General features: G+C 44.2%; 2 long non-coding RNA genes across 2 annotated transcripts; both read right to left on the bottom strand.

Moving 5' to 3' along the window:
- Nucleotides 1-6,998: 6,998 nt before the first annotated feature.
- On the bottom strand, nt 6,999-8,732 carry LOC133076442 (uncharacterized). The gene is made up of 3 exons (XR_009697537.1): nt 8,704-8,732; nt 7,621-7,881; nt 6,999-7,192 (listed from the first exon to the last, which is right to left on the bottom strand). It is a non-coding gene; the product is annotated as an uncharacterized LOC133076442 (long non-coding RNA).
- A 2,354-nt stretch (nt 8,733-11,086) lies between these two features.
- LOC133076441 (uncharacterized) lies at nt 11,087-14,185 on the bottom strand. Its single transcript, XR_009697536.1, has 4 exons — nt 13,963-14,185; nt 12,590-13,742; nt 12,328-12,473; nt 11,087-11,180 (listed from the first exon to the last, which is right to left on the bottom strand). It is a non-coding gene; the product is annotated as an uncharacterized LOC133076441 (long non-coding RNA).
- Between the last annotated feature and the right edge of the window lie 12,483 nt (nt 14,186-26,668).

The following is a 26,668-nucleotide window of genomic DNA, read 5'->3' on the forward strand; positions in this document are numbered from 1 at the left end:
AATGTGGCTAGTGGTAGGGGTGTTGATGGGAAGATAAGAGGTTTCTATCAGATGGCTTGCATTTTCTCATTGAAGCTTGAGTGTGAGGAAAGGCATAAGAGTGTAGAAGGAGACAGAAGCAAGTGTGAAACAGTCATTTGGAGAGTGGGAAAGTGAAAAAGCCAGGGAAGTATTGGGTTGGCCAAAAGGTTCATTTGTTTTTTTCCGTAAGATGGCTCTAATAGCGCTTAGTTGTCCTTAATTTCTTTTGAAACAAGTGTATTAGATTGTATTGTGACAGCTGTCATATCAGCGTGCATTTAAAAAAAGAACTTATCAAAATTGGTGAATTTTTGTGTAGCATTTTTAATATTGAAGGTGGAAGAAAAAAAGCAACATTTTCAACATATTATGCTTTATTATTTCAAGAAAGGTAAAAACGCAACTGAAATGCAAAAAACGATTTGTGCAGTGTTTGGAGAAGGTGCTGTGACCGACTGAACATGTCAAAAGTGGTTTGCGAAGTTTCATGCTGGAGATTTCTCGCTGGACGATGCTCCATGGTCGGGTAGACCAGTTGAAGTTGATAGCTATCAAATCGAGACATTAATTGAGAAAAATCAACGTTATACCATGCGGAAGATAGCCGACATACTCAAAATATCCAAATCAAGTGTTGAAAATCATTTGCACCACCTTGGTTATGTGAATCGCTTTGATGTTTGGGTTCCACATAAATTAAGCGAAAAAAACCTTCTTGACCGTATTTCCACATGTGATTCTCTACTGAAACAGAACGAAAACGTTCCGTTTTTAAAACAAATTGTGACAGGCGATGAAAAGTGGATACTGTACAGTAATGTGGAATGGAAGAGACTGTGGGGCAAGCGAAATGAACCACCACCAACCACACCAAAGGCCGGTCTTCATCCAAAGAAGGTGATGTGTATACGGTGGGATTGGAAGGGAGGCCTCTATTATGAGCTCATTCCAGAAAACCAAACGATTAATTCCAACAAGTACTGCTCCCAATTAGACCAACTGAAAGCAGCACTTGACAAAAAACATCCGGAATTAGTCAACAGAAAACGCATAATCTTCCATCAGGGTAACCCAAGACCGCATGTTTCTTTGATGACCAGGCAAAAACTGTTACAGCTTGGCTGGGAAGTTCGGATTCATCCACCATATTCGCCAGACATTGCACCTTTGGATTTCCATTTATTTCGGTCTTTACAAAATTCTCTTAATGGAAAAAATTTCAATTCCCTGGAAGACTGTAAAAGGTACCTGGAACGGTTCTTTGCTCAAAAAGATAAAAAGTTTTGGGAAGATGGAATTATGAAGTTGCCTGAAAAATGGCAGAAGGTAGTGGAACAAAATGGTGAATATGTTGTTCAATAAAGTTCTTGGTGAAAATGAAAAGTGTGTCTTTCACTTTTAGTTAAAACCCAAAGAAACTTTTTGGCCAACCCAATATATTAGGATTGATGGCCCGTGTCAAATGTCCTCTTTCTATTTGTGTACTTGAAATTGAAGTGACACCAGCCAACAACATTGAGTGTGTTTTTAACTCTTTATTGTGGTAAAATGTACATGACACAAAACTTACTGGTTTAACCATTTTCAAGTGCACAGTTCGGTGGCATTAAGTCCATTCAAATTGTTGTGCAGCCATCACCACCATCCTTCTCCAGAACTTGTTCATTGTTCCAAATTGAAACTCTGCAACCATGAACTGGTAACTCCTGATGTCCCCTCCTCCCAGCCCCTGGGAACCACAGGGGGAGTCTTTCTCCCCAGCAATGTTTGGGTGTGGACATGGAGGGGCGGACACAGGCTTGGTGAGGGAGAGGGGAGCAAGGGTGTTAGTGGTGCTTGTGAGGTAGGGGTTACAGTGGGGGACCGTGTAACTCAGGCTCCATGAGCCAGTGGGATGGAGGGGGTCATGAAGAGTGACCGATGGTGTCTTTGGAGCCCCAAAGATGGTGCTGTCTTCTTTCTCTTCCTTCCTCATGATGCTGCAGACGGCAGGAGTCAAACCTCATTTCAAATTTATTAACTAATATGGTTCCCTGTTGCTCTTCTCATCCTGAAGAATGTTCTACAGGAGAGCCCAAAATGGCCACTCGAGTCACCTGGCATGATCCCCTCCCCTTACATGCCACAGGTCCCTAGGATACACACACCCAATTAGGTAAGAGAAGAGGCATATGGTGTTTATTTGGGGAAAAAGTACATTTTCTATGAATAGCATAGCTACGTGAACAGACAGGCTGACAGGTGATCCCACTTTATCCAATCACACAATATGGGCATCCACACTGTGTGAAAACCCCCAAAGCTTCAGGAACTTGCAAACGTCCTCCTTGCAATTCTGCATCTCAGCCCTTGCTCTTCCCTTCAAAACTGAAGTAGAGGTGGAAAGGCCCTTTCTCAAACCCTGTGGGCTGTCTACTCAGAAATTTCCTCTGAACTTGCCTCTTTGGTGCTGTTCATATTTGGGGCTGGGCTATTTTCTACATTGTCGATGAAATCGTCTCTTCTTCATAGTACGCTGGTCATCCTTCTGGTGATTGTGTTTTCTGATTTTGTCCATGCATTTTTTTTGGGGGGGGGTATAAATTCTATTCCTGAAAGAGACACTTGCACTGTGTATAAGGCTACACCTTAGAGGGGAGCGTTGGTCCAGGCCCCTCCCACAGTACAGACATCCTGAGGAGAAGGCAGAAAGCCACAGGGGGTGGGTTTTTCCATAACGGAAAAAGCCGAGGCAGGTCACATCTTATGTGGTGACACTGGGTTAACTGTTTGATAGATAAGCTTAATCTCATGTAGAGTTATGTTTCCAGTAATACTACCATGTTGGACAGTGGAGCTTGTAGTACATACCAACTTACTAATCAGTTACAAGCTTTTCAATTAACATAACATAATTTTAATTAGATTTACTCAGTATCCAAATGATTATGATTGTCTTTGGCTGTGAGTTATAGGAACCTGAATAACCAGGGCTACACAGGTGAGGGGTTTATGTTTCTCCCATAACAGGAAGGGCAGTGGTAGGCAGTGGAGGACTGGAAATGGAGATGGATAAAGAGCAAAGGGCAAACAAAAAGGTCTGCAAAGTCAAAATGGTACAACTCCCATGGCAGAGAAGTTGGCAAGATAGAGCACAATTATATATGTTATTACCCTTCAACCCAACAATCCCGTTTCTAGGAATCTACCCCAAATGGGATCAGGCATAAATAGAAAATGACTCATGCATAAGATTATTCACTGTGGCATTACTGACGATTAAAAAAACTGGAAAAAACCCAAATGTCCATCAATAAGTCACTGCTTGGATAATTCATAATATAGCCACACAGTCAAACACTATGCAGCAGAAAAGAAATGAGGAAGCACTACACATACAGCTATGGAGTGATCTCCAAGATTCAAGAATATGAAATTAAAAAAAAGAACAAGGGGAACAACATAGATATATTGATATATATCCTATTATGTAAAAAAGTAAGGAAAGAAATATACAGACATTTGCTTATATTTGCAAGGGAAACAAACAAACACATCTACATCTAAAGGGGGAGGAAGGAACAGGTGTGGGAGACAAAGATGGAGGTGAGACCACTGTGAATGTATCTTATTTCATACTCTTGACTTTCAAATCATGTAAACAGGTCTTCATATCCCAAAACTAAAATAAAAAACCATTTAAGAAAAGAAGCCTCGGGCTTCCCTGGTGGCGCAGTGGTTGAGAATCTGCCTGCTAATGCAGGGGACATGGGTTCAAACCCTGGTCTGGGAAGATCCCACATGCCGCGGAGCAACTAGGCCCGTGAGCCACAACTACTGAGCCTGCGCGTCTGGAGCCTGTGCTCCGCAACAAGAGAGGCTGCGATAGTGAGAGGCCTGCGCACCGCGATGAAGAGTGGCCCCCGCTCGCCGCAACTAGAGAAAGCCCTCGCACAGAAACGAAGACCCAACACAGCCAAAAATAAATAAATAAATAAATAAAATTAAAAAAAAAAAAAAGAAGCCTCACCTGGACATTTTCTCTTTCATTTCCTTGACTAGAATTGGGTCACATGGCCACACCCAGCTGCCAGGGCATGTGGGAGGTGAATATTTTACTAGGCAGGTGACCATCCAAACCCAATCAGGATTTGGTAAGAGAGGAAGAAGGGGAGGGGACTAGACCTTGGGCAGCAACCATGCAGTGTTGGCCCTAGCTACTTCATGTGCCAGAGGATATTGCCCAGACTGGAAACATCTGTGACTGTGACTGCTTCAGGTCTGAGGAGGGCCAGCACTGACTGGACCTCCACCACGTGCAGCTGTACTGGTGGCTCCACATGGACCTTCTTGCCTCATTTCTTACTTTCAAGCCAGGTAGGGTGAGAATGTTCATGTTTTGTTATTTTACATGTAGCTGTCCAGCTTTCCCAGCACCACTTATTGAAGAGACCATAAGAGACTACTACGAACAACTATATACCAATACAATGGACAACTGAGAAGAAAAGAGATACCATGTTCTTGAATTGGAGAATCAATATTGTTAAAATGACCACACTACCTAAGGCAATCTATAGATTCAGTGCAATCCCTATCAAAATACCAATGGCATTTTTCCCAGAGCTAGAACAAAAAAATTTTTAATTTGTGTGGAAACACAAAAGACCCTGAATAGCCAAAGCAATCTTGAGAAAGAAGAACGGAGAGGGAGGAATCACACTCCCTGACTTCAGACTATAGTACAAAACTACAGTAATTGAAACAGTTTGGTACTGGCACAAAAACAGACACATAGATCAATGGAACAGGATAGAAAGCCCAGAAATAAACCCACACACTTATGGTCAATTAATCTATGACAAAGGAGACAAGAATATACAATGGAGAAAAGGCAGTCTCTTCAGTAAGTGGTGCTGGGAAAACTGGACAGCTACATGTAAAAGAATGAAATTAGAACATTCTCTAACATAATTTACAAAAATAAACTCAAAATGGATTAAAGACCTAAACGTAAGACCAGCTACTATAAAACTTCTAGAGTAAAACATAGGCAGAACACTCTCTGACATAAATCGCAGTGATATTTTTTTGGATCCATCTCCTAAAGGAAATAAAAGCAAAAATAAATAAATGGGACCTAATTAAACTTAAAAGGTTTTGCACAACAAAGGAAACCACTGACAAAATGAAAAGACAACCTACTGAATGGGAGAAAATATTTGCAAATGATATGACCAATAAGAGATTAATATCCAACATATATAAACAGCTCATACAACTCAACATTGAAAAATCAAACAACCCAATTTAAAAATGGGCAGAAGAACTGAATAGACATTTTTCCAAAGAGGAAAGGTAGATGGCCAACAGGCACACGAAAAGATGCTCAACATCACTAATCATCAGGGAAATGCAAATCAAAACCACAATGAGGTATCACCTCACACATGTCACAACGGCTATCATCAAAAAGAACACAAATAACGAATGTTGGTGAGGATGTGGAGAAACGGGAACCCTCGCACAGTGTTGCTGGAAATGTAAATTGGTACAGACACTGTGGAAAACAGTATGGAGGTTTCTCAAAAAACTAAAAATAGGACTATCACATGACCCAGCAACCCAGCAATTCCACTCCTGGGTATATATCAAATAAACCCCTAAAACACTAATTTGAAAAGATAAATACACCCCAATATTCATAGTAGCATTATTTACAATTGCCAAGATATGGAAGCAACCTAAGTGTCCATCAACAGATGACTGGATAAACAAAATGAGATGTATCCATACAATGGAATATTATTCAGCCTTAAAAAGGAAGGAAATTCTGACACATGTTACAACATGGATAAACCTTGAGGACATTATGCTCGGTGAAATAAGCCAGACACAAAAGGACAAATATTGTGGATTCCACTGAAATGAAGTACCTAGGGTAGTCAAATTCATAGGGACAGGAAGTAGAAGAGAGGTTATCAGGGCTGGGGGGAGAGTGGGATGGGGAGTTAGTGTTTAATGGGCACAGAGTTTCAGTTTGGGATGATGAAAATGTTCTGGAAATGGATGGTGGTGATGGCACAGAAGACTGTGAATGTACTTAATGCCACTGAAACAGACTCTTAAAAATGGTTAAAATGGTAAAATTTATAATATGTATATTTTACCACAATTTTAAAAAATGTATTGTTGTGAGCAGGATAATGTCTATAACAGGATGAAAAATAATTTGTCCTCCAGGGACAACTGGCAATGCCTGAAAACATTTTTTCACTTAAAATAAAAAAAAGTTAATAGACTTTATTTTTCAGAGAAGTTTTAGGCTCACAGCACAGTTGAGGGGAAAGTACCGAGGGTTCTCCTATTACCCTCTGCCCTCCCCCACTATCAACAGCCTACACGGGGCTGGCTGGCGTATTTGTTATAACTAACGAACCAACACTGGCACATCATTATCACCCCAAGTCCCCAGGGCAGGAGACTTACTTCAGGGTTCACTCTTGGTGTTGTACATTCTATGGATTTGGACAATTGTATAATGACACATATCCACCATTATGGTATCATTCAGGATAGTTTCACTGCTCTAGAAATCCTCTGTGCTCTACCTTTTCGTCCCTCTCTCCTCCCCTAAATCTTTTCACTGACTCCTGGTGATATTTTTGGTTGTCACAACTGGGGGTGGAGGTGCTACTGGTATCTCGTGTGTAGAGGCCAGGGATGCTGCTAAACATCCTACCAGGCATGGAACAGCCTCACGACAAAGAATTATCTGGCTCAAAATGGCAACAGTACCAAGGTTGAGAAATCCTAATACAGAAGCTAAGCAAGAATCTCTTTAATCCATGACTATGTGGGGTACATAGTAGATACTCAGTAAATACTAAATAAATAAATGAAGTATTCGAATAACCCAGAGAGAGCTACTCCTGAGTATACATAACATCCAGAAGAACAAAGGGAAACATCACCTGTTAAATTCAGGTCCTGTGGTTGTTCAGTTTGGTGCAGTGGGTTGGCAAGAAGAGGGCATTTTGACAAGGAGAACATGCCGTTTTCTTTCATGGCCACGCCTGGAGATTCCATGTGCTGTGTGTGATAGAGTTTGTGCAAATACGCTTGGTAGTCCGTCGGCATTAGGTATGAGTCCTATGACTATTGGAAAACAGCTGGGTCTGTACTGTTTTCTCTGTAAGACAGAGGAATCCTGTGTACGTATTTAGCACAGAAGCAGCACTTTTCTCCTTTGTTTTATGAAGCATCCAAGAGATTCAGAAATGAAGAAAGGCAAGGGGTGGCAAGTTTCTAAACACCACTTGAAAGTGCATTTTTTTTGTCCCCAGAGAGTTTTTAATACAGTATATTGAAGAACTGTCAGGGAGATAACAGAAGTGAGAGACTTTTGATATTTAGTTTGAAACAAAGCATAGAGACATGAGATTCAAATCTAACCAAGGGAGGGATTTCAAAAGAGAAACTGGGCCGCATTTCCTGGTTTTCACTCTCATATATCAAACGAAGCCCATCCTAAGTAACTGCTGCCAGCCTGGCACCTCTGCTGTACCAGGGGACCGGGTACTTTAATGCCACAAGTCCTTCCTTCGGAGGCCCCGTTACCTTTGTTGCGTTTAGTGCCATCCTCAGGGGAAATGAGCCTCACTCGGACATGGTAGAGGGTGTTTTCTGTGTTCCGAAGTTGGTCTGCATGCTGCATCCCACACTTGCCTTGACAATACGGAGTCCCTTCTCAGCCTCGTCTTCTGCACGTGTGATGTAGATGTGGCTGCAGGACAGGAGCAGGGCGGGTTGCTCAAGTCCATGCCAAGAAGAGGAAGATTCCATCTGAGCGCCGGGAGCTCACGTCTCAGCAAGGGAGACCTGTATGCGGATGAACTGTGTGAACCATGTGAAAACATGCTGAGTTTTCTACTAGAGTATTTTCAAAGTGCTCTGGGAACACTGACGGTGGGGCAACCCTGCCTGGGCATCAGAGGATGCTTCAGAGAGGAGGGGACTTTTAGTCTGGGTCTTAAAGGTTGAATAAGAATGGAAACAGGGGAGAGCAGCGGAACATTCCAGGAAGAAGGAGCACAGATGAAAATCCAAGGGGTTGTAAATGGGACCATTGTGTTTGAGGGTAAGATGGTCCATGGGATGGGGGTTGGGGAGCTAGTGGCAGATAATGAAGCAGGGGAGTAAGTTGGAGCTTGACTGTGGAAGACGGTCATTAAAATGCAAAGCTAACGGTCAGGGATGCACAGTTGCACAACTCCAGGGGGTGCTATTCACACTACAGCCTGAGTGAATGGTGCCCTGGAGTTGGGGCACACAGAGCCCGTGTGGCTGTACCCATCGGCTCAGCGAATTGTTGCTCAGTGATTACTTCTAGATGGTACACTGACAGCTCTGTATATTTTATCTTATTTGATTCTCACTACACCATGAGGAAAGTGCTATTTCCATTCCCAGTTTACAGATGGGAACCTGAGGCACACACAGGTAAGCTTGTGCGGCTATGAAGCGGTGGAATTGGGATTTTAATCCAGGCAGTTTGCTTCTAAATCCAAGGCAGAATGCTTCCCAAGTTTTGTCACTTACGGCATTCACAGGAAGTGATGTTTTATGACACAAGAGGGTAAATGACAAAGCTGCTCACCATCTGAAGTGCACTCCTGTGTCCCAGGCTGCATCCTGACTGACCTGACAGCTGAGGACATGCCCAGGGTCGTGGCACACCAGTGACCCATTTCCGCAGTACCCCTGAGCAGCGGGTGGATCTCAGACCTAGGGAGTACACCTGAGGTCACTTTTCCAGCCCAATTCTAGTTATATTATAATTAAGCTCTCAAATGGGGCATAGGAAAAAAAAAAACCACTTTGCTTCAGGGTTCTAGATGGTTGGCTCTCGGTTTTGTAGTTGTAGAGATCAAGGGCAAAATGGTTGTGGAAGAAGCGTGGGCTCTGGAGACAGACAAATCAGGTCTTTATTACATGACCCTGGACAAGGTATTTGCTCTCTCTGAGCCTCAGTTTCTCTTGATGAAAAGGCTAGAGTAAATAGGCACTTCACTGACTTGCATTAAATGCAGTAGCTTCTGTAAAGCAGCTGGCACCAGCCCTCTGTAAACACCAGCCTCCTTCTCTCCTTCCTCTCCTCCCTCCAACCCCGATATTTCTGATTGGGAACTACAGTGAAGCCATGCTGGAGGGCAGTGGTTTGGGGAGAGCCAGGCAGTAGCCATCTATCAGCAAAACCACTTGTCATGATTGATGGGGACTTTGCTGGTGACATCACCCTTCAGAACTCCTTTCTTGTGAAAGTACTCCTGAGTTTTGTTGGTAGAAGTTTATAGCTGTCAAACTGTCCATGAAAACAAATGAGAAAACTGTCCCACTCTTGTTTCCACTTTTTCCACACTTGCTGTGGTCATTTTGATAATTGTTTAAATATCTGCATTTATTTTATTGTGATTAAAAAACATATAACAGGAAATCTACCATCTTGATCATTTTTAATTGTACACTTCACTAGTATATTCACATTGCTGTGAAACAGATCTTCAGAACTTTTTATCTTGCCGATCTGAAAATCTGTATCCATGGAACAACAACTCTCCCCTCCTAGTCCCTGGCAACCACCTTCATCATTTTATTTTTCCAAAGACAATTCAGTTTCCTGATAAGATGAACATTCTGCACTGCCAGTCTAGCAAGTTGCTTTTGAAATTATGACTAGATTAAATACTCCTGTGTATTTATTTACTGATCAGAATTACTGGGTCTTTTTTTAAATTAGTATTCAGAGGAGACTGAGGATCAGTGATACTACTTGAAGACACATATATCCCACATAACAACCAAATCTTTTTTATTCCCTGATAGTTGATTTATCCCACATTCATCCAGTTGCCTGAAAGTATCCTAGGTTTTACAAGTTCCCTAAAAGGCCTGTTTACTGAGTTTGAGTTACAGATCAGGCAAAGTGCGAGTAAAGGTTGAGTTAGTAGAAAACCACAAGCATGTGGACTGTTTTCTGCCTTTGAGAAAAACAATCCCCCCTCACCCCCCAGCACAGTGTGGAACTTACCTGTGAAATCCTTGGGGAATGAAAACAACATGGTACCTCTTGTTGGATTTAGTCCCTTGCCCTAAGAAGGGGCTCATGCGATGCCTGCGCTAATCAATAAAAGACAGAAGGACTCTGGGTGAGCAGAAAGGAAGTATTGAGGACCGACAGTCAAGGGGTGTTTTTCAGATTCTGCAAAATCAGGTTTGTAAAGTTCATTATTGTCTATCTGGTTCTGGCCAGTTCACAGAATATCAACGATGAAAGGCCCCTTTTCCCAAGTAAATTGCACCAGGAAGTAGAAATCAGCCCACAACAAATGAGTTCTCTGGAAGAGGCCTGGTACATCTGGTTGGGGCACGTCTGCCTTATTTGGGTGCGATCAGGCAGCAGGCTAACACTTTTATTTTCTTGTGTGTGCGTTTGTGTGCACGTGCGCGCACGCACCTATTTCTCATCCCATGTCTTGTTTCCTCCACGGATGGGTTCGGAGACGCTCAGCTGGCAGTAACGATGCTCCCTTCCTTTGGGACATGTTTCTGAGCTGCTGTGTCGCTGGGCCCTTGCCCGAAGATAAGAATCTACTTTCCTTGGCCATTCAGGCCTCTGTTTCTTGGACCAGAAGCAGTGTTTTTCTGCCAGTGGGCATTTATTCATGTTAACCAGCGGGATTTTTCTGGATCCCACACCCTGACAGTAGACTTTGGCTTCGCTCCCAAGCAAGCCTCCACCTCCCTCCTCTGCCAGCTGCCTCAGTTGCCTGGTCTCTGCTCCCACGACTCAGCAAGCTGTACCCCACACCTCCTTCCTACACCCCCTTCCTCTTCACCTGGAGTCTAATCTCTATAACTTGTGTTTCCTCATTTTGGTTCCCCTGTTCATGGCAGAAATTCAGGATCTGGGCAGATACTTGAAAGTGTTTCAGTGACCACAAGTCATGCAGCCTTCCTCTGCTTACCCAAGGGACAATTAATAATAAATCAATGAAATGTGTTTCAATAATTCTCTTGCCTTAAATCCTCAAAGACGGCTCTCAGGGAGGTATAAGGAAGCGGCAGCCTTCAGAATTTCTTCTGTCCTGCATCTTCAAACAGTTGGCGTTGATTAGTGGCTGTAAAGAGTCAAGGGGGTTAGAACTATGGAAGGGGGAAGGCTGAAAGGAAACCTGGAGCCGCTAGGTTCAGTTCAGTATATTCTGTGCTGGTTCGGTGCAAGACTCGAATGCTCCCTGGGTGTACAGCTGCCAGAGCAAATAAGGAGTGTCAGCGGTGGAGAAGGAGAAGGAGGAGACAAGGAGGCCCATAAAGGGAGCAAGCACTGGGTGTCTGCTGGGTCACGATGGGAGAGAGAGGGCCATTGAACCACAGCAATTTTCATACTTTTGTCATGAAGAAAATATATGAGCTTCAACTAAAACATGGCAGGGGAAGCAAGATGCCTCTTTAGTGATGAACTCTGAAGGAAGAACCAAAGCAACCCTGAGGCCCCGACCACAGGCCCGAGGCAGGACCAGGAAAGGATGAGCAGACTCAGCTAGAGCTGGCGGTTGGGGAGCTGGGGGAAGCTGTGGACACAGCCTGCCCTGGCGTGGCCGTAGGAGGAGGTCACGGGAGAAGGCCATCCTGGAAGCAAGCGGAATTCTTCCAAAGCTTTCCACTTTCATCCTTTTGCATAATCAGATTTATGTTTCTCTTCTTGTCATATTCTCTCCAGCTTATTTCTAGATGTTAACCATGGGTAATTCCCGTTTTCATTGCATCAGAGTTGGTTATAAAGTGCCCCGTCCGTGACCTCCCTGGCTGGCTTCCTGGGGTAGACAGCTGGGGTGAACAAGACATACTCCCCTGTTCTGCTGGCTTGAGATGGGGGCTCTGGTGGGTTCTGACTGGTGGACTTACGATGTCCAAAAGGAACATCATCAGTAGGTGCACTCCACAAGTGGAGATTACGGTAATTGCTGTTGCAGGGGAATAAAATTCTGTGCACTTGATGTAGCATTGAGGGAACCTGGAGTACTCTATTTGTACGGTACTTGTTAATAACATCCGGTCCACTAGGTTCTGTGGGCTGAAACATCCCAAAAGCCATGGGTGAAGATCCATGCATTTTGCTGCCCTATAGTTTATGGCAGTGGCGTGGGGACATGTTCTTAACAATGATCCACATTAGGCAGGAGAGCGTTTGCTGAGGTCTGATTCAGAACACCAAGTCTGGTGGGGCCCTGACATCTTCAAGCCCTAGATGGTTCTCCAACTCACCTCATGATCCAGGTTCTGAAGAAGGTGGCGGTGGTGGGGTCCTGATGAGGAAGTGTGTTTTGAAGCAGTAAGGGTCGAGCTTCCTTTTGATTCCACGCTGCTTCAGGAGCTACATCAGTTAGCGCAAGGTGAATTCTGTTACCTGTCTGCATATGTGGACAAACACAAAGTTCATTGTCCTCTCATTAAAACGTATTATTATGATTACTACCTACGGTTAATTAAGTGCTTATTGTATATCAGGCTTTATACACACACGTACCGTACTGAGTGCTTTATCCGATGGTCTCACTCATTCCTGAAAGAGCTCCATTAGCTAGGAATGCCATTACCATATCCCCATTTTACAAGCGAGAAAACAGAGGCTTAGGGGTTTCACGGCTCATCAGGGGATAAGTGGCAGAACCAGCATTTGAACTCCAGTTCTGTCTGATTCCAAAGCCCACATTCCAAACTACAAAGTGACACTGCCTCTCACTTTAAGTCTTTGGTGATTTATCTGTTTGAGTGATTTATCTTCTTCATGTCCAGCGTGGTCTCCAATAACCATCTCTTTAGACCTCTCATTCCTGTTGCCGAAACACTGGCCGGGCTCCTCTTCTGCTCAGAATTAATGATGGTAGGTGGCTGGGGTGACATCCGGGTGGCCTCCCATGGTGAGTCCCCCATCCAAACCAAATGGCGAGATCAAGCCCTTTGGGGGTGTCATTTCCTCACCCCTCTAAAAGTAATTCAGTTGTTTCTGCTTGTCAAACGCTTCTGTTTCCTCACTAAGCCCGTGTTAGTCATTGGGATATGTCAGTATGAATGGATTTACTGTGTTCCAACAGCTGCCGAGGCCCAGGCACATGCCCCACACATGGCAGCCACAGGAGCGGGCGGGGGGCCAGCCGACAACCGGGATCCCTGAAATTGCATGCAGGCCCTGAGGCTGGAGACAGGATGCTGGGGAGAAACCGTCCTTCTGATGTTCGGATCTGCCCCGACCCTGGCAAAATGATGAGGATACTTTGTGTGCGGCGAGGAGACAGCCCTATAAAACATGTCGTCTCTGAGGTGTGGCTCTTCCCCGCTCGGAACGGAGCCCATCTGTCCAACAGTGTCTGAAATAACACCGCCGGCCAGCAAAGGAGTGTCCATTGTCACATGCGCATTTGGACGGCAGGTAGTCCACATGGGCCCCTGTAATTCAAGTCACAACAGCCTCTTCCGTGACAGGGAGGCGGGGAGTGAAAGTGGTAGTTGTGATTCCGACAACCAGGAGGATTGTTTTTCTAAGATTTTCTGCCAGTGGCCATTGAGGATTCTTTGTGTGCGTCACCTACGGGATACCTCAAAATTTAGGCAGCTATCAGATTCCAAATTAAACACCTAGTGCGCCTGGCGTGCTGGAGAGGCAGCCTGGTCCTGTGGATCTGTGTGTGGGAAAGGCCAGAAGTTGATTGTGCTGGATGCTTTTATATGGAAATCCTCCTAACAGTCTTTCGCAGGATCGCAAATTAGATGCTAGGGTTTGAAGCTAGCAGGCCAATGGAGCTGTTGTTTAAAAACGCAGAAGTAGTCTGCTTTGAACCTCGGGTCTCAGAATTTTCTAGAATGGGCTATTGTGATCCAGTCACGTGGGGATTTTCTTACCGCTTTAACACACATTGGGGCCTGGAGCTGACATCTGGCCTTTTGTCACTTCTTTTTCAGAGGTGAGCAGCGGTCAGATTGTAGCAAACATTTTCTCCTTTCCCCTAAATATTAACATCAGTGAGGGAGAGAATCGAGATGGTGTCATCCAGGGTTGAGGTTTAGGAAAGAATTCTCATGAACACGGGCTGTGAATCAGTACAGTTTCATATCCTGAACCTGCATCTCTCCTGCTTTGGGACCTTGGGCAAATTACTTAGCAACCTCAAGCCTCAGCTTTTTCTTCTATAAAATGGGGATAAGCGTTAACAAGAAGAACTAACTTGTTAGATTGTTGTGTGAATTAAAATGACATGATTGGGCTTCCCTGGTGGCGCAGTGGTTAAGAATCCGCCTGCCGATGCAGGGGACACGGGTTCGAGCCCTGGTCCGGGAAGATCCCACACGCCACGGAGCAACTAAGCCCGTGTACCACAACTACTGAGCCTGCGCTCTAGAGCCCACGAGCCACAACTACTGAGCCCATGTGCCACAACTACTGAAGCCCGCATGCCTAGAGCCCGTGCTCTGCAACAAGAGAAGCCACTGCAATAAGAAGCCCGCGCACTGCAACGAAGAGTAGCCCTGACTTGCTGCAACTAGAGAAAGCCCGCGTGCAGCAACGAAGACCCAAAAAATAAATAAGTAGATAAATAAATAAATAAATAAATAAATAAATAAATAAATAAAATGACATGATTGGGAATTCCCTGGTGGTCCAGTGGATAGGACTCGGCGCTTTCACTGCCTTGGGCCTGGGTTCGATCCCTGGAGGGGGAACGAAGATCCTGCAAGCTGCATGCCAAAAAAAAAAAAAAAAAAAAGGACATGATTAACAAAACGTTTAGCATAGTACCTGGCACGTTATCAGCACTTACTATATTACTAGGGTGTTGTCTAAAGATGAAGATGGAAATTGAGTTTTGATGTTTCTTTTTGTTCCCTTATCCCTCTTGGGGGAGTGTAAGGTTTACTCTTGGGTTTTGGTGGGGGCCAGGATTTGAGCACCACACAAAGGCAGAAGGCCACGCCACTTGAGGTCAGTTCGTAGAAGCACAGGCGCAGACACTGGGGGGATGAGGCAGCAGCCCCAGCCTCGGAATCTCCCGTTCACCTTCTGTCCTGTCCTGAATGCACCCCTCGTACATGTCTCTACTTCCCAGCTTCCCTTCACTTTGAGTCTTAGTACCTGCGTTTCTCACCACCTGAAGCTTTACTAGAAAATCTAAAAGGCTTGATTCATCCTTGTTCTAGATGGCAAGTAGCTTCAGTCTAAATGTGCCAAGTGGGATTTAGAAAATAAAACGAGGATTTTGGAGAATGTAAGTATTTGTCCTTTCCACATTTATGAGCATACTCTCTGTCATGTGGCTGTGGCAGTTGATGGGGACACAGGTGATGGAGGCACTCACTCCCCCCACTCTCTAGGAGTCTGTTGTGTGGCGTAGAAGCCAATGGATGTGGACAGTTTAAATGTGCCAGGTGCTATAATGCAGATCGTCCACGGTTGGGGCGGGGGCAGGCAGGGGCAGTTGGGGGGTGGCTCAGGGAAGGCTTCAAAGCGGAGGTGACACCCAGCTCACTCAACTTAGCTACAGCACGAAAGAACTGGGGTTTGAAAGGCATCAAAGTCCAGAACCCACCATACTATTCTATATATGGAATTGTTTCTCTACTTAATTTTCCTATTGTGCGTTTATATTTTAAGAGAGAAATATATCAGAAAATGAAAGGCCACCAGCCGGGGTTCCAGGTGTCCCTTCGTTATGCTGGATCTCAGGCGAGAGCTATTGGGTTACATGTTTCCCTATAGCTTCTCCCTACCGGGACTGTTGGGGGATTTGCAAATTGATGCTCTTGAAGCTTTAAAAGGTTTGCATCGAAAAACCATATTAAGTTAGTATCAAGTAGAAAGCACTTCTTATTTACTTAGAGGTGGTCGAACAACAGAAGTATATGTGAAAGCAGCTTTAGCTCTTAGATTGATCAAAAAGAAAATGAAAAGATGTTAAAACGTTATACTTTAAACTCATGAGTAAACAAAAAATACTGTGTTTTACCCCCAAGTGTATTCATCTCTCCCTTCGAAAGTTAGTGCACACTTAAGGTTAGTGAATAATAACTAGTAAATCTACTGTTATAATGGCTGCAGATGGGAGCAGAGCATTTCATTTTCTTAAACTCAGCAAATATGTTAAAAACAAGATTAAATTTTTTTGCATTTTGTATATCTACACGTTATTTTATTCTTAAAAAGAAAAAGCGATATTTTCTATATTTTTTATTTTAGGGATCCATCACATAGTTTTCTGTAACTCCTGATATTGTCTAAAAAAATAGGTTTTAAAATGACTGCTGGTGATTTTCAGGCATTTATTCAAGTATTTCCCTCTGTTTCTAAAATACATAGAAAAGTGATACAACTGCTTTCTTAAAGGATTTACCAGGGATTATAGCCTTCAAGTAAAGGGATCCTGAATTCAGTCTGGTTGTCAGTTTGATTAAGAAGGAAGTAGCTCATCTTGGTATAAACATTCTTGAACAACGCTCTGTGACAGTCTGGCCAGGAGCACCCGGTGGGAGAAGCCTTCTAACTATAGTTGGAAATATTCTAAGAATAATTAATTTATTTTAGAATTAGAGGTGGTAGGTTTTAAGAAAAGACTTCTTTGTGGGCTTGAGACTTTCCTTGGGTAGCAAAGTGAAATCTGCACACCTGGGGCTCTGTGATGGTGACAGTGTGTGGACTCTTCCCATCCCTCCCTGAATCCTCCATCTCACATTCCTTACTTTATCCTACGTAACCTCTCCATCAGTAACATTACACTTACATATTTAAGAAACATGCACTTACAGTTCCTTATGGATTAGCAGCAATTTCTTTCCTCTCAGAAGTAAGATATTTTTGAAATGATGTATTGACAAGAAAGTTATGGGTGAGGGATGTGTCTAGATCAGGTAGTTCAGGTAAGAAGGGAGGAAGAAAGTTTTGAAGATGTTAGAAACCGTTGTTGACATTTTGGGCTGTCAACTTGGCTAACTGGTAAAAAGAAGGTGATAGTTTCATTCTTTAGTAGGAATGTGAGGTGGGCTGGAAGAATATTTAAGAATTAGGTGATCAAAATGTTGAAATTGTCAGGTGAAGTACAGCAGACAGTTGCAAGATTTTGTTGAAGTCATTCATATGAAAGTCAGAATCATAAATTAATTCTAAGTGAATGGCATACTTCTTAGTTTACCGAAATTATGAAATTAGTGATAGTAAAACAATGTGATCTGAGCGTTAGGTAATGAGACTGGACTGACCGTGGATGGCTAGTCCAGTCTGGGACATGAGGACTTTTGTGTCTTTTGGACTCGGCAGGGGAAGGCTTGGACAGTCACGCTAGTTTGGGATGCTCTGTGTCAACCAGGAGTCATGGGAATTTGCCTGCCCTGTTTGTTATGTTTGAGTTTGAATTTGGCTATATATGGGTTCTGTGTAAGATTTTAATGTCTTTCTTGGTTGGAAAGAATCTTTGCATGAGAGCGCTTTTGAGGAATACTGGTAATGAAGCTGGGAGCCATTTAGGGAACTGGCATACGAGCTACTACAGGAAAGGGTCAGATGCGTGGGATTAGCAAAAGGAGTAGCCCAGGAAATGGGGAAATGAGCTGGTCTCACTTACCACCATGTGGCCGGCAAAGCAAATTCCAAGCTGTGGGTGCCAGGGAGCATTCTCAGGAAGAGGAGACGACCACACCACTTTCTTTCCTGGCAAAGGATATGAAGTGCAGATTATACCACAGGTGGCCAAATCAATGCCAAGCTTCCCTCTGGATAATTAAGGCCATGGAGATGAAGGAGGAGATGCACAGTACAAAGATGGTGGATGGGATAAAAGTGAAAATTTACTGTAGTGCTTCCAACATTTTATCCACTGTGGCACACAGAGAAAATAATATTTTTATAGTGACTGGGCAGCTCTTGGCAGGAGATGACCAGCTTGGAAGCTCCAGCCATGCCTGGCCCTGTCCAGTCACCCAAGGGCTGAGGCGATCAGAGGCTCAAGCACACACCTGAAACCAATTCTTGCACATTGACTGGGGAAATTCTGGTCTAGTGAACATCATGATTGCATCGTTACAAGATGGAGGTCATGGAGCCCTTTGAGAATCTGATGAAATTTATGGGCCCTCACCCCTCACCCGAAGGACCATTATGTACATACACATAGAATTTTACTCACAATTTCAAGGGATTCATGGAAGTGCTCAAGTCTACTTCTGGACCTCAGGATAAGAACCCTTGCTTTAGGTAATTAATCAAAGAAAGGATGTTGATGAAGAAATGGAGGCAAAGTCATATGGATAAATTCAGCAACTCGGATTAAAAAATCCATCTAAAGAAGGATAGAATCACAGACTCTATCTAAAGAGGTTCTCAAAGACCCTTTCTATAAAGCTCTGGCTTTGGAAATGGTTCAAAGGCTGGGGACACCAAGCAGAAAATATACAGGCCAGGTAATTAGATCCAAACAATTGAGCAAATTGCAATGGTTGAGCAGATTGCTTAGCTCCATGTTGTCTACTTTTTAAAGGTATTAGTGCTAACTTGGTCAGGGTAATTATTTGGTAAATGGTCAGTTCAGTGGCACAAGTTTAACTTCTGAATCCTTCCCTTCTAAACCATTTTCAAAAGGAACCTGCTCTAATTCCCTCAGTATGCATGGTGGAATGGGCAGGCCCTGGTGAAGCAGGCTCTTGCAAGTTTAGCAGGGGCTACTTGGGCACTTATTGCCCCAAGGGCTCTGCTGCTTGGTTCGTAATCAATTGTTCTGATTGACTCAGCTTCACTTGCCCAACTAAGCCCCATGCACCCTCAAAGCGCCTAGAGTCCTATGATGACAGGTACTCAAAACAAGCCATTCAGGGCTAAATGCCTTACCAATTATTTCAGAAACAAAATAAAAATCAGATCTCAAAAGACTAAGTGGTGAGGAAGGGATGGAGTGTCAGCTTTACCTTGAATAACGTAGGACTTCTGTTAGTTTAATCTCAGGTCTCACATCACGTGAAAAGTTGCCTCTTGGCAAAATATAGCCTGGAGGGAAATTTTGCCAGTGTCGTGCTCTGGTGAGTTAATATGCATTGCAACCGTTTTATAACAGATTATTTACCAACGGGAACAGAATGCCTTGGCACGAGATGCCTTTAAGAGAGCAGTTCTATTGCACTAGTTAATTCCATATTTCAAAATCATTTCCACACACCTCCTAGTTCTTGTAGGTTCTCTCAAACTCTTCCCTCTACTGGTGAAATGAAAGAACTGACTACTAGGTGAGATTATGTTGCCCTCTGGTGTCTGCCAACCCAAAAGAAAGAGCTAGAACTCAAGAAGGGGACAAGAAGTAGAAGTAAGATAGAAACAAGACACTCCATACCATGAGAAAGATGGAGGGATGGGGAGGTAAGGGAAGGGAGAGAGAAGAAGGGAGATGAGCCTGACATGGATCTTCTTCTTGCTGGTGAATGACAGGTTTTCAACTCACCATTCTGGCTGAGGAAGACAGTGATTGCCAGGGCTATTGGCCTGATCAACCTGGAGCCTTTCTGATCTGTGATGGAAGAGCAGGTTCATGGAGGGAGGGGGCTTGGCTTTTCTCTTTGGAGAACCAATGGGGAAGAAAACTGGGTGATGGCTATCCATCAGAATTGCAGATGCCTATCTGAGGACCCATCTCTTGATGAGATGGAGACTAAGATTTCCATCCCTTTCAGGAATCTCCACCAATACCCCTAAAGGGGGGCAGGGCCTCACTGTCTAGCCCTTCAGTATGTGCCTGGGCATGAGGGCTTTGGCTTTGGTGGTGGGATGGTGGCAGTACCACTGGTCCTTGGGGTTCCTCCTTACCCCTGCTATTCCCTCTTGCCCCATTGTCAGGGTTTGCCCACTCGATGGCTGTGCTTGCCAGGGCACATGAGCAGGGTCTGGTTGGCTCTGCCTATTAAATCTTGAATCATTTTTGGATGCATCTGTCTTGTTCTTGACTTTTGATGCTCTATACAGGCACAGGTATTATGTCTTCTTGCTGCAAACTGGAAAGTCGGTGGAATATTGTTGATGACTTTTGCTTATAGAAACAATTGATGACTATTCAAAGAAATCAATGGAAGCCTGGAGCAAAAATGTGGGCAAAGTTTGGGCAGAGGTATGGGGAGGTCAAGCATTCCATCTTTGCTCAAGACTAGAGGAGATAATGGAGCCATGGAAAGGGATCCTTTGGGCAGCAGAGCCCTATAGGGAACAAGGAAAGGACTAGGGATGCTTGGTTACTTGCAAAGAGGCAGGAAGTGAGGCAAAGGAGGGAAGTGAAGTTGGGAGAAGGGGTCACCATCACATGTAAGTTCTTTTTGTATATTGACTTCCTTCCTTCCTTCCTTCCTTCCTTCCTTCCTCCCTCCCTCCTTCCTTCCTTCATTTTTTAGAATTTCTTGGCTGCACCGCACAGCATGCAGGATCTTAGTTCCCCGACCAGGGATCAAATCCAAGCCCGCTGCAGTGGAAGCGCAAGTCTTAACCACTGGACCGCCAGGGAAGTCTCTCTCCTGGGATCTTTAAATCCTGGTTTAAAAGACAGTAAAGCTGGGACTTCTGATGTATTCCTCAGGCTGACAGAACTCTTGAGTGAGAGAGGGATAATAGTCTGGCTCTTAGCACCCAGTTAATTCAAGACATTATTGAATGAGTGGATGAAATATTATAACTCACTTTATTATTGGTTTTCAAATAGAGGGCATATATGGATGGTTAGTTAAGAAGAGAAGAAGGGAAACAGATGATAATTTTTTCCCACTCTATGACCATGTAAGAAATTCAGGTTGGTGCTAATTAGAGTCATGGAAACTATGAAAGACTAGAAAATACAAGGGAGGTTTAGAGGGAAAAAAGAAAGCCAATGGAATAATTTTCAAAAATAGTTAATTCATAGATTTGCAAATTATTTTAATTTATTAAATCATTATGCAACTGAAACAGAAGTAGGCATAATAATAGTAGTTTCCCCAAGCTCTTATCTATAGAAAGGTAATATGTGGTGGCAGGGGATTGGGTCAGGAACCCTACTGGGCACTTCCTGCTTCTACCCCCAGCTATTTTCCCCACAGGTGGGACAGCTTAGATGAATGCATATGAATACCTAGGGTTGGCTTTTAGGGCAAAGAAGCTGCAAAAGGACACTCTGAGCCCTACGTGGGGTGTGTGTGAGATCCCACCCATTTTACCTCAGTGCCTTCCAGGTGGGCTGTGCCTTTGAACTTGGGCTCTTTGAGTTCCCATTCACCTCAACCCACTTCCCTTGCATTTGCTCCCTCAGAGAAGGTGGCTTAGTTTATTCTACTCTAGCACTGGTTGTACCAGTAACCTGCATGCTCTTTTCTAGAAAAAGATTTGGTGAGACTCATCGTATTCAGACTAGGTTGTTCCTTAAGAAATCAGTTCGTTTTGGCTTTGTTTTGTCAAAATACGAGCTACACCGAACTGGATCAATTGTTTTGCTAAATCCTCCCGCACCCCACCCTTTCTTCCTTTTTAAGTCAAAGCTGTTTTGGATTACCCAAGCAACAGAATGATTTACAAAATGAAAGAGAGGGACAATCTATTCTAACGGATGGAAGGCAGTAAAAAATATTTATGTGTGCCTGGCCGATGCGGACTTCTGGAAAGCGTTCACTTATGAACTGAAAGCTAGGGAAACGAAAGACGAAAATCAGCCCTCGGGGTTCTAATTTCGAGCGCACACCTTCTTAGGAAAAAACAACCTTCATTTCTTGGTTCCAGATTCTGCATTTGTCAAACAAAATTATTAGCCTGGATGCCTCTATTGGTGATGCTGTGCAGAGTTGTAGTTGATTTCTATGAGGCTGATTCTCAGAACTGGGGCTTGGAGGTGGCAGTGGAGAGAGAGGGTCTGGGGGCTGGGGGATGGGATGGGTAAATCCTTAAAAGGCAATAATCCTGTCAGTTTCCTGGGCCAGGGGTTGGGGGAGGGTGGTCTCTTAAATTTGAACTCTTCCTAGGCCCCATCTTTTCCTCTATATTCTTTCCTCACTCAAATAATAATGCACTTGTGAAGAAAAATATTTTTTAAATTAAAAAACAGCAGACAGTTATATATGCCTGTCTCATCCTCCTGCTGGCACCTTCCACCTCCCAGGGCTGGGCTGGGTGTGCAGGAGATTTAGGGCTGTCAGGGTCGGAAAACCCGCTTGCACCCTGGCTGATGAATCAGTAGTAAAGCTTGGCTCTGTAATATTTGTATGGAAAATGCAATGTTTGCACAATAAAGCTCTCCAGATTTTTAAGCTGTAAGAGTGAAGCCAGTTTACAACCAACAGGTTTCCCTCGTTGCCATTACCGCAAATAGTATCTTGTTTTGGCAAAATGGTGGCAGCCAGCAGGAGGTCCAACAATGCAGATTTTAATCAGAAAATTTAATTTTATATACAATTCAGTTTGTGCACGGTGAGAAATGTTTCTCACGGCATGAACTTTCAGGACTCGACTCTGAGCAAAAGGAGTTTCAATGTATGTAACGCCTTTCTCAGCACACAATACCCCGAAGCACTTCCTGGTAATATAAGGCTTGCGCTGCTGCTGCAGACGTCTCTCTTAAAATTACCCAGGATATTTATTTGGAGCAATTAAAAGAAGCGGCTGCATTCCACACAAATCCATGTTTACTGTAGATATTAAATTAGCCAAGATTTCAGTGCCGAGTGGCTGCACTGGGCTCTCTGCCTTGATGTGCTCCCTTGTAAGGCACCTTTCCACCTGGGCTCACTCTGTTTGCCAGTTGACTTGTAAACTCTCGAAAGAGAAGCCTGAATTGAAAATCTTGACAGAGCCTTTAAGAGAAGGGCCCTGGAGGAGTTGCCTCTCAGGCTGGGCCCAGGAAGAGTGGTGGGTACAGGGAGGAGAGGAGGGTCACAGGCTGTCCCGTGAATGACCAAGAGACGCCAGCCCTTGACTCACTTGCTGGACTTGAACATGGGTTGGGTCCAAAAGGTGCAAGGCCGCTTTTTCGGGGTCGGGGGTGGGATGGGGGCAGGACCTGTTCCTCTGGGTGATGGCGAGGGATATCACACACATACTCGGTAAGACAAGGCAGAGGGAGACAGCCAAGGCTTCTCAGGGAACAACCCTCTCAGTTGAAGAGGAGACAGGAACTCATAACTGAGTCGTCCATACCGAGGTCCAGCTGGGAGGAGGTAATGAGAGCGGCTCCAGAAATAGGGGGTCTTAGCCCTGAGTTAGGAGGTGGAGAAGGCAGACAGGAGGGACTGTCCCTGTGGTCTCACCCTGGGCCGTGTGCAAGGCCCCCTCTTTGCTTATGGGAGTAATGTAAACCCTCCAGTGCCCCCTCCCATCGTTTCCTAAGAGGGTCTGTGATGGAGTCCCTGTGCACACCTCAGGCACCCCTCACTCCCCATTCCTCACCCCTCCTACCCCGCTGGCCTTCACCTATTCCCGGCTGTCGGAGCCCATATGACCTTGAGTTCATTGACAGTTGAGTGGGGGCCCTGGTGCCTTAGACAGGAGCACCCCAGCCCTGTTTTATGTTATGCAGGACCCTGGGGGTGAAGTCACGAAGGTGCTGTGCCTGGCTGGCGGGAAGACGGCACCTACCTTTCACCGAGAGCCCACTCCAGCTGGGGCCACTCACATGCATGATCACATTCAATCCTCACGAGAATCTTGAGGGCGGTTCTATTTACCAAGAAGGAATCGGTGGCTCAGAGAGGGGTTAAGTTACTTGCTTAGCTGAGGTCACAGAGTTAGCCAGTGGCCATGGACCCACAAGGGAGGGCAGAGTAGAACCGGCTCGACTGGTGACCTCTCAGGAGTGAGGGCTGGCAGGCCACTGTGGGAGCTGGGCTTCAGTGCTGGGAGAAGGGCTGTCACACTGTGCCTCTGGCAGCAGGGCGACAGGAAGGCCGCCCCCTGTGTCCAGTGAGAAAAATGACCCTGAGGCTGACCCTAACGTAAGGTTTAGGCCAGAGACATGGAGACACAGAGACTGGCACTGGTTTACAGTCACTGCCTGGGGCCCTGTTTGGAAACAATTCTGAGCCTGATTCTAGACTCAGTTGGAAAGGATTCTGAGGTTGATTAGCCATGTCTGCCCTGGACCAGGGAGAAGGGAGTAGTGGTTATTTAGAATGAATTTGCAATCCTCATCTAGGTGTCTCTTGGCTTTGAGAATTTTTTTCTTTTGGCTAAATGCTCATTATTTTCCACAAACAGACAGGAATCTTACCTTTCCTTCCCTGATTAACCCGAGTCCACAGTTTTGGAGTTATGTTTGGTCACAAGTCCTATCTGGGGAGAATCATCAGGCATGCACAAAGAGAAAGCCAAACAGAGTTCTTAATGAGAGTTTAAAATTCAGAGAACACAGGAAAGATTTATTTGTATTTGGTATTTAGTACAAGCTTGGCACTATCCTGAGTTTTACAGATATTAACTCATTTACTCCTCATAATAACCCTATACGATAGGTCCCAGTATTAACCTCATTTTACAAATGGGACAGTTAAAGGCCAGAGAGGCTAAGCAACTTGTCCAAAGTCACACAGCTTTGTGAACTCAAGCAGTCTGATGCCAGAGTCTACATGATTAAATTATACCGTGCTGCCTCTCTATCAAGTCCATATTTCTGTTTTGCTTTCCTGGTGGTATTGTGCCTTGTGCTTCTTGTTTGTTTTCCAGATTAGACTGTGAACTTTGAAGGAAGGGATTACATTTTACTGTGTATAAGTACCTGACACATAGGAGGAGCTGAAACATGACTACACTGAAACATGACTACATGAAACATTAGTGGTATGATTTTAGGAATCAATCACATTGTATTTGAGTCATTTTCTATTTGTGTGTCTGGCTCCACTACTAGAGTGAGCTTCTAGGAGTGGGACTCTGAGGTATTTGTTTCTATATCCCCACTATCTAACACAATAGAGAAGAGACCCTGTCTCATTTGTTCATCAATTCATTAACTGATTCATTCAACAAAAATTTATTAAGAACAAGTACCATGCTCAGTGCTAGAATGAAGAAAGTAGATAAAACGTCTGTCTCTGTGGTTTGATTCCAACCTCACAAGAATAGATAGAGAAAAATGATGCTGACATTCTTTAAATTTGACACATTTGTCTATTTTTGCCAAAAATACTACTAGATTATTTGTCATTGCAACTTATCAATTCCCTCCTTTCCATAGTGTGTGATGAAGTCAAGTTGCAAAGTTATTTTATTCCTATTTTATTTACCAGGAGCATTGGTGGCCCACATTAGTCAGATCTAATATTTAAAGGTAAGAGAAAACCCTTTTGGTGTAGAGCCAATGGAAGAATTATTGGGTTCCCACAATGTGAGGTAGGGCTGTTTCATCCCCTTTTGTTATATGAAAAGCTTCAAGCATTATTAAGTGATGACAGAGAGTGCACTTGGCTTCTGGTATTTCTTTGAAGGCTTGCCTGTAGCATGCTGCTTGGAAGCAGGAATGATTCCACAAATGGTCAGGGAGCCACCCTGCAAACCGCCCTTTGCACCAGGTCCAGGTGTGTAAACAGAGCAGATGGGCCCTCCACCCTGGGAGAGGGAATTCCGAGGCTGGACAGCTGGAGTGGAGAATCACAGAGTTCAGGATCTCTTTTCCCTCCAACCGAGGCAGTATCTCAAGAATTCCCTCAACCACTTTTCTAATTCTCTGAGGCTGCTAACTGCATCAAGATCTCTCCTTATGGAGAAGGAGCAGGCTTTTCCCCAGAACACACAGGTAGTAAGTGGCAGAGGGGGCACTGGAAATCAGGTTACTTTCATGCCAATCCTGGGCGCAGCCCACGACCCGACACAGCCAAGCTTGTCCTTCCTGTGACAAGAAGTGACCGTGGTGCCCAAGGCAGAAGGAGTCCTTGGAAGCCGGTGCCTGAGTCCTGGCAGCAGGAGGTTTCAGATCATATGAAAACTTCCTGCCGGGGCCTCTCTACTCAGGGCCTACTAGGTTTAACTGTAGAACGATCAAAAGCAGTGTTTCAAACATAGATTTTGTTTATAATTAGCTCTAAATTCGTTTTTAAAATTTTGATATATATTTAATGAAAAATTTGGAAACACAAAACTGTACAAAGAAGACAAAATGAAAATCACCAGTAGTCTCGACATCCAAACACAGTAATTGCTAACATTTTGGTGTATTTTCTTCTGTTGTGATTTCTTTTTAACATGGTTGTAATCACATTATAATAGTAATAGCAGCTAACATTTGTTGAGGGCCCTGATGTGTCAGGTACTCATCTTTATATGCGTTAACTCAATTAAGTCTCATAACAATTCTATGAGATAGGTGCCGCTATTACCCCCATTTCACAGATAATAAAATTGAGGCACAGAGAGGCTAGTTCCTTGCCCAAGATTACTCAAAAGTAAGCAGTAGAGGCCAGACAGCCCAGCTCCAGACTCTACATATACAGCTTGGTATCTGGGGGATTTTTTTGGAATTTTTTTTCTCTTTGATTTTTTAAAAATTAATTTATTTTATTTTTTTACTTATTTCTTGTTTGACCGCATTGGGTCTTTGTTGCTGCGCGCAGGCTTTCTCTAGTTGTGGCGAGCGGGGGCTACTCT

The sequence above is a fragment of the Eubalaena glacialis genome, chromosome 16 (assembly GCF_028564815.1).
Source record: "Eubalaena glacialis isolate mEubGla1 chromosome 16, mEubGla1.1.hap2.+ XY, whole genome shotgun sequence".
In the NCBI taxonomy this organism is placed as follows: Eukaryota; Metazoa; Chordata; class Mammalia; order Artiodactyla; family Balaenidae; genus Eubalaena; species Eubalaena glacialis.